Source organism: Podarcis melisellensis (assembly GCF_964234715.1).
Source record: "Podarcis melisellensis genome assembly, chromosome: 5".
Lineage (NCBI taxonomy): Eukaryota > Metazoa > Chordata > Lepidosauria > Squamata > Lacertidae > Podarcis > Podarcis melisellensis.
The window spans coordinates 59,997,249-60,005,954 of record NC_138537.1 but is presented as its reverse complement, the minus strand read 5'-3'; the positions used below and the strand labels follow the sequence as shown (position 1 = coordinate 60,005,954).

The 8,706-nt window shown below is 43.7% G+C and overlaps 1 long non-coding RNA gene across 4 annotated transcripts; it reads left to right on the top strand.

Annotated features, from left to right (window-relative positions):
• The first annotated feature begins 633 nt into the window (after positions 1-633).
• Positions 634-8,333, top strand: LOC309370769. 4 transcript variants are annotated; one of them, XR_014168666.1, is made up of 2 exons: positions 634-759; positions 8,021-8,333. It is a non-coding gene; the product is annotated as an uncharacterized lncRNA (long non-coding RNA). The 4 variants fall into 4 exon arrangements; XR_014168667.1 differs by lacking the exon at positions 634-759 and adding an exon at positions 893-950; XR_014168668.1 differs by lacking the exon at positions 634-759 and adding an exon at positions 904-954.
• The last annotated feature ends 373 nt before the right edge of the window (positions 8,334-8,706 follow it).

Sequence of the window (8,706 nt, the reverse complement as noted above, 5' to 3'; positions counted from 1 at the left end):
CCTCTGCAGGCTTTACCCAGGGCAAAAAAGCTGGCTAGCTCCCCTGTGGCTATGGCACTAGTTTACTGACATGGATGAGGAAATAAATGTCCCTTAGACTCATTTAAGGACTGGTCTCGTAGTAACTGTATCCTATACCTACCTAGCTGACGAGGGGAGGGGATAACACACTATTTGGAAAATCCCCAAATGGCATTACAATGGTGCCCCCCAAGTATCCATAGAAACAGTTTCAAAGCCCACCAGTTAGGGACTTTGCAGGCAATGTTGCCCACACTTTGAGGAAACCGATAAGCTCTCGAGGGCAGAGACATGCTCAGAACACCCCTTCTCCACAGCAGGCATCACTCAGTTATCAGATTGCTCCTGTGCTCATTTTATAAAAGGCCCTACCTCCCATTTCCAGCTGCTGCGCTAGGTGAAGCCTTAATTAAAACCTCAGAATTTGCCTCCAGTGTCACCCTAACCTTGCAGTGGAAATGCACGCATGCATATGTCTGTGTATTTTCCAGAAGCAAAATTAAAAGAACCGTGAGTCATGGTTGCATTTGATTTGTAAGCTAGGTGTGTTTTCAGATGCTCTGTCTATCCTTTCACTCTAAAACATAGATATATATATATATATATTTAATGGAGGGCAGATTTGACTTGAGACAGCATTTCTACCTTTCAAGGCCTTTCGTCTCTCCACATATCTCTCACGTGAACCAACAAGTCCGTTTGCTCTCTGAGAATGAAAGGATTAATAACCTCTCTAAGGTGGGGTTTGAAAAGGAGCCAATGAATATGAAGCGTGGCTGCTTCCTGAAATGTGTGACAGAATTATGTTCTAAAGATAGTACAAATTCTTATGTCTTTCCTTCTGGAGACAGCTATAAATAAACAAACAGGAGTTGGGGAGGAGAGGGGAATCAGCAGAAGGCCCTAGGGAAGGGGAGAGCCATCACAATGTAAGTAAGTCAGAAACAGCTACAATTCTTTCTTTTTTTTTTAATTGCTTGTGGGTTTCTATTTTGGTAGCTGTTAACAGGAGCTTATAATTTCTCCTTTAGTGTTAATCAAAACAAATGTCACTGGGGTGTGTATGTGCATGTGTGTGTGTGTGTTTAACGCTTGCAGACGCCCAATGCTTTCCCTGTAAAGGAAGCTGCTTTAAGATTTTGCAAAAGCAATCTTGGAATGCTTCGTACAAAGATCATGAAACAAAGCCAGCATTCCTTTGCCAATTCCAGGACTGTGGTCACATCCACACACGTCCACATTTAAAATGCATGGTTTCTTCCAAAGAATCCCAGGATCTGTAGTTCACCCCTTGCAGAAGTACAGTTCTCAGCCCCCTTAATAAACTTAAGTTCCCAAGATTATTTGAGGAATCCCATGAGCTGCATGTGGTGCCGTTTCTTCTTTCAATGCCAGGAAGTCCATCACTCTTGGGGAATCCCCAATACTTCCGGAGAAAGGCTAAGTAGCTGCTGCTATGTTGAAAACTAGTTCAAGTAAAGCAATAGTCGCTGTTTTGGGCATTTTCCATGGCCCTTTATATGTTTATAGCTTGCTTCCCCACTCCATCCTTCCACTGTTGTTTTGGCTGCTGCCTCCTGATTTTGAACTGCGATCGGGAAATGGAATAACAGTGATCTCAACAGGCAAGGAAGAAGCTGCAGAAGTAGGATCTTGAAGGTACAACAGCACTCTGGTGATGGAGTTTCACAGCCACAGCAGCAGAGCCTCGTAAACTCTTCCAGTCTAACTATGGCAAGAAGAAGCTTGAGGAGTATAAACTCTTTTGCTCACAATGCAAATGGGAGAGAAATACCGGTAATTTGCAAAAGGAAGAATAGACAGCATCTGGGTGAGGGGCAATCCAGTGTTTTTCACAGTACATAATTTCTTTTGACCATGTTCCTACTGGGCAGGGCTGGCCCAAGACATTGTGGCACCTGAGGCCAACCAAAAAATGGTGCTTCCCCACCATGGAAGAAGGGGTGAGTGAAGACCTGCGTCAGAAACAAGGGGGGCAAATAAAGATCTACATTGGGATCTGCTGCCCCTGTGCATTCTGCCACCTGAGGCAATTCCTTCACCTTGCCTCATCGGTTGACCAGCCCTGCTTCTGGCTTTGTGCTTTGGCTCTCGGACCCGCAGAATAACTCCCATCAAGACTAAAGTGGATGGCCTAGAGAATCTGAAAGAGCTGCCTAAGCGAGGTCTTCAGTGACACTGGGTCTATATGAACACTGCAGATGCCACGAGTCATCTCAATTAAATACCAAGGTGCTGGGGAAGATGTCCATTGTTGTGGTCCATGTGGGCATCAATGTCCCTGAGAAATGTAGCTGAAGCAGGCCGTGGAGTCCAGCTTGTCTGAATCCATTGCTGCACAGTGCAGAAGGGAAGAGTGCTATTGCACCCAGGTACTTCTTGCAATCTTCCCAGAGCTATCTCATCTGTTGTGAGAACAAGATGCTGGACTAAATGAGCCATAGGCCTGATCCAGCAGGCACTTCTTATTTTCTTATACTGAGTCAGACCACTATCTAGCTCAGTATTGTCCACACCAGGAGTGGCACCTCCCAAATGCTGTCGGACTCAAACTCCTATCAGCCCCAGTCAGTATGGCCAATCAGCAGGGTAATGGGGGCTGTAGTCTAGAGGGCCACAGGTTCCCAATCCTCAGTCTATGATGACCGGTAGCAGCTCTTCAGGATTTCACACAGAGATCAGAAATCTCCCAGCTTTCCCTGGAGATTGAACGGGGGACTTTCTACTCTGCCACTGAGCTTCAGCTGTTTCCCTGTATTAACCCTATTTTGCCAGTCTTGCAGCATCCTTTATGATGTGAATGGAATCCTCCTTGGCATTTCTCAGAAGTGATGTAAAAAAGCGATAGTGCCTCTCATGCAACTCTCATTTGTTTCCGTTGTGTTTGCTCATGAGAATCCCTTGCTGGACTGTGCTTTTAGTCCCTCTGTGCTGTGCTGTATCTGTTTAGGACAAGAGCCAGGAAGTCTGAGTTTGCTGGGTTTAGTTTGTGGGATCTTTGACACACAGCATTTGTCTGTGCTTCTAATATGTATCAATAGTGTTTTCAGATGACTCAGCTTCACTAACAATGTATATTTCTCTTTTAAAAATAGTATTCATGATAGATTTACTGTGTAGCCGTCTCGGTGAGATAACGGGCCAAAGGATTTACATAGGGAGAGCTATATCCTCGTTTTGCTACTATATGTAAATGTAGCATTTGATTATTTGCTTTGGCTCCTTGGAGAATGCCATAGTATTCTGCATTGGGATTTTTATGTACCAAAGCCTGAGCCACAGCAAATCCTTAAAGCTTATTTTGAGATCAAATGTGTGATCAAATGACATGGTGATTCGGGATACTGAAAAGGGTTATCAGGGGTGGGGCAGGGGAAGGAAGAGAGAAACTTAATTTTAAAAAAATTGCCTGAGGCTGTAACCCTAAGCACATCTACACTGAATACAGTGAGCCTTGATTACAATTAAATTTCCTCAGGATTATGCTGTCACTCTATTGTTTTGGGTTTTTTTCTGCTGCAGACAGTCATTTAAATTCCTATGCCTTAGTTATGTGGAAGGATAAATAACGCTGGATGCACTGAAGCCCAGATGACCTTTCACTGGATGCTATCTATCACCACACTCTCCCATTTCCTATTTGTTTCCATCAGTCCAAATGACCCCTTTTCCACTGACTACTAGTCATTCTAGCTGGTGGCGCTGTGGTCTAAACCACCGAACCTCTTGGGCTTGCCGATCAGAAGGTTGGCGGTTCAAATGCTCATGTCGGCATGTGCTCCCATTGCTCCATCCCAGTTCCTGCCAAAGCACACCAGTGAAAGTAAATAAATAGGTACCGCTGTGGCGGGAAAGTAAAGGTGTTTCTGTGCGCTCTGGTTTCCATCATGGTGTTCCAGAAGCGGTTTAGTCATGCTGGCAGCATGACCCGGGAAGCTGTCTGTGGACAAACGCCGGCTCCCTCGGCCTGAAGCGAGATGAGCGCCACAACACCATAGTCATCTTTGACTGGACTTAACCATCCAGGGTTCCTTTACCTTTTACTTTTACCTTACTTCCAGGATCAGAGGTACGATGCAGGGAAGCATGAGTGGGAGAGGGCTATTGAGCTCAAGTCCTGCTTGCAGGATTCCCATGGGGATCTGGTGTCCCACTGTGAGAATAGGGTACTGAGCTAGATGATCATAGCTGTCAAGTGTCCCTTACTTGAAGAGACAGTCCCTTATTCCAGCGCCATGTCCCGCTGCTGTCCTGTTATGTACTGAGTTGAATAGGATCCAAACTGCAGCAGTCTGATTGGTCCTAGAACAATAGGCTCCAAAAGGCAGCAGTCTGATTGGTCCTAGAACAATAGGATTCAGAATGCAGCAGTCTGATTGGTCCTAGAACAATGCAGCAGTATGATTGGTTAGCAGGAACCACCCAATCATGCGCCAGATAGAAGTGAATCCACAACCTGATTGGCTTACAGTAGAATTCCGGAATTAGCCAATCACGTGCAGCCCATTGTGTAAATAATGTATATAAAGCAGATACTTTGAGGGGACTTTCATTCATTCCTCCTCACCACTATGAGCTGAATAAAGAGCATGAAATCACTTTGCGACTCTGAGTATATTTCATGTCCCTTATTGATGGATGTCCCTTAAATGTCCCTTAAATGATGTCCCTTAAATTTCAAAGGAAGCAGCTCCTCTCCCTCCCTCCCTGCCGGCCAGGGACGAGGGAGGCTCCAACTGTGTTGCTTGGCTGTGTTGCTCACCCAATAAGAAGTCTAAGAACGACTGGGGGGTGGAGCTTGCATGCCTTGTGTGTGGCTAGTTAATGCAAGCTGAGGGGTTTTTTGAATGCTGGACGCCATTTTGTTGCACGTGCTGCTGCAAACTTTGCAGTGCAAAGCCAGGCCAGGGAGCCATCTTAAGTTGAGGCTGCATAGGCCTTGTGGTGCATGTGATTCAGATTCTATTCAGCTGAACCTCTGGTTACAAAATTGGTTGGACAGTGTTCTCGAAGCTACCCAGCATGAGTTTGACCAGACTGCAGGAGGACAGGAAGACTGGAGTACCTGGAACCGGTGAGGCTGCAGGTCCCTTATTTTGGCTGCTGGTTCCTTATTTTCAAATCTGTAAGTTGACAGCTATGTAGATGATCCAATAGAGGTTTTTTTATGTTCTCATGCCTCTTTGCTCCAGAGGCAATTGTTCCATTTTGAATGAAGAGGTGAACTGACCTCCCAGCTTGACAGAGGTCAGACACCAATATGACTGTGATAAATGCAACTTTCCACCATGAATGTGTTTGTCACAGAAATTCCTCATGTACACGAATACCTTGTGACGGCAGAAAAGCAACAGAGCATCATTTCAATGTTTATTGCATACCTTTTGACAGGAGCATTAAAATCCGAGGCAAAGTGGCATCAATGAAAAGAGTGTGAAGCTGTTTTCTTGCAAATGGACACGAAAATAGGTTAGTCTTATGCCTGGCAGCGAAAGAAAAATCTGATATGATCTGAAGAATCCGTTTTGTTTTTGTTTTAATGAATGAATAAAGGAAGATAGCCGAGAGATGAACAGTCAATATAAGCAGGCATTTTATGCACCATCAACTCATTCTCTCATCAGCATCAACGGAAGAAAGTCTCTTATATTTTTCTGAATGTTGAGAGAGCCATATTAGCAACACAGCAGTTATATGAAAGGTATAATGCTGCCACCTGCTGGCTGGCATATGTATGCATTTTAGGTGATTTTTCCTCCCTTGTTTATGATTCTTCTCTTCTACTGTTAACCCATAGGCCTGCGATTGGAATACTGCTGAGGTATTCTAGGCAGATATTTGTGTGCACACTCACCATACCATTAATGGCACTTATCATTGTGAAGCTGACATGAAGCACAATAGACTCCCTTGCACTTCAATTCAGTAATGATACTTCTGTAGTTGGCACAGGTGTTGTGCAAACATGCTGTCATTAAGACAAACAGGCCTTACAGGTTCATTTTCAAGAGACGTAGCTCAGAAAATGAGACACAGACAATGCAATCACTGCAGTCAATAACTGTGTAACAAAGAACCCTGGAAAACTTCCTTTTAAACATCACATCCTCCGTAGTATTTCTCTGTTCCACTGTTTTGTGGTTACCAATCCAATATGAAGAAGGGATGCTGTGAAACTGAAAGAAATCACTATTTGGCAGCTGCTATTAAGACAACCAGTTATGCCTCACCAACAAAGAGGAGACCACTTTGCATAAAAATTGCAGATGGTAATTTATAGGTACAGACACAAATTTAGGAATCGTGACTGAAAAGTAGAAATGTAATGCATCTCAACATATGGTGGAATATTGTGTCCAGGTCTGCCCAATCTTCTACCCAGGTACTGCTAACTGATGATGAACAACTTCAAGGATTCTGCTCTCCCACTTTCTGCTCTCCTGTTTTTTAACCAGATATGGACGGGACAGCCCTCAAATAGGCATCTTCAAACAGAGGACTGTCATCTGTAAAGTAGGGCACATGACTATGATGGATATTAGGACCCAAGTGGACATTGCGTGCAAATACATGCAACAAATTCTTTGCCTCTTTCACAGCTGCAAAACACTGGTTCTACATCTTCATCAAGCTATCTAAGGGCTCATTCCTAGTCAGTCACTGCCAGGTGGTTGTTTTTGCCACAATTTTCATCACCTCATGCTTGCTTACCCTGAACAGCACTTTCCATGTTACTATCTAGTTTGGAGTGATATGTTTGGAGATCTTTATAATCTGCTTGCAATCACCCTGAACAATTTGCCTCATTGGCTACTTATTTGTTTACCCCTGCCTCTAGATCATTTATGAACAAGTCCCCATACTCATTCTTGAAAGATATCTTCATCCCTCCACTGGGAAAACTGGCCATATATTCCTACTCTTTGCTTCTTCTTTCTTAATCATTTAATGCTCCACAAATGAACTACAAGTAATCCTCGTTTTGCACGGGTGTTACATTCTGGACCCCTGTGTGCATCGGTGGAGCATGCTTAAGCCCATTCAACTCCATTCTGCCCCTTTCTGTGACGCTTTTATGGCATTTTGGGGCTACTTCTTGGTTTGGCGCCATGCACATGCGCACAATTGCATGTCATTCGGATGCACCTAAATCAGTCATTGCCTGTACTCATCATATTCCCTGGCTGCTAAACTTACTCAAGAGTATTTGATGTGGTACTTTTTGAAAGTCCAAGTACAAAATGTTGATGCGATCATCTCTTTCTATATACTCATTGACACTAAAAAAAACCCTCTACGTTAATGAGACAGAATTTGCTATTGCAGAAGCCATGCTTCTTCTTCAACAGTTTGTGTTCTTTTTCATTCTCTTATGCACAAGGCTTCCATTTTCTACAGCAAGCCACCTTGTCTCTAATAGCATCTTTGACCCTCCATGTTAATCATGCTGTCATCCTCTTGGCCCTTGTGATCCTTCTCCTATCTCAAAAACAGAAGGTAGATGTCAGGGCCCAGAAGATATATCTCAACATTCATATGAGGGCAATACATTTTATTATGCCAACCATGTCAAACCAAATAACGCACAAGCTTTTGAGTTCCCTAGAACGCTTCATCAGATTTGGTTGGGATTGCCAATGTGGTGCCTTCCAGACATAACTGAACTCCAGCTCCAGTCTACCCCAGCAAGCATGGACAATGGTCAGCTATGATGGAATCTGTAGCACAGGACTAAGGCTATTAACCATGTTGATAAACCTAATTTCTGAATGGAAAATTGCAAGCAGTGCTGTAACATTGCCTTTAGATAAACCCCATTTCACATTGACACCAAACCTCCCATTAGCACACAAAGCCCCTTTGCTGTAGTGAATGGTTAGATTAACCTGCATGAATAACCATTAAGCAGTTGCTGCCTTTCCAATAAACTTTCCTTGAAATGAATTAATCCAGCTTGATTGGTTCATTTATCTTCCAGGTATTACAGCTGTGGGCGCCTGAATTGTGCTTCCAGACTGTCTCTATTTTCAGGTACCAGCAAATTCAGGATGCACAACTGAAGTCGATTCAGAGCTCTTCTGTACAAACCTGCTTCGCCGAAAGATTGGACATTTTGCAAGAATGAAAGTGATGGGGGAAATGCCATAGAAATTTGGGGTAACATTTGCTTGCTGCAACATCAGCTAACCTCCCCAAAAGCAAATAACTGCTCGGTAAAGAATTGGCATAATAATCTAATCTCCCCACAAAAAATAGGAGGAATGCACAATAAACAGATCACCTGGAAGCGACCTCATCTGATCTTTCAGAAACAGGCCATTGTTTAAAAGTCACACCTACATTATACATTTGAAAAGCTCTTATCCCACTTTAGCAGCCACAAAGGATTCTGGGAACTGCAATTTGTTAAGGGGGCTTGACAACTGTAGGTCTGTGAGGTCAGAACCTTCCACAAACTATGCTTCCCAGGATTTTTGGGGAGAAGGAATGATTGTTAAAGTGGTATAAGAGTCCCTTGGTATGGTATAGTTGTGACCTTAATGTCAGAACACATGCTTCCTATGCAGCTTGACCTATATTCACCCCCTAACCTCATTGGTTGAAAGTAGCATGGCTGGGAAAGATCTGAGTTTGATCAATGCACAGGCAGTACTGGGATAAATG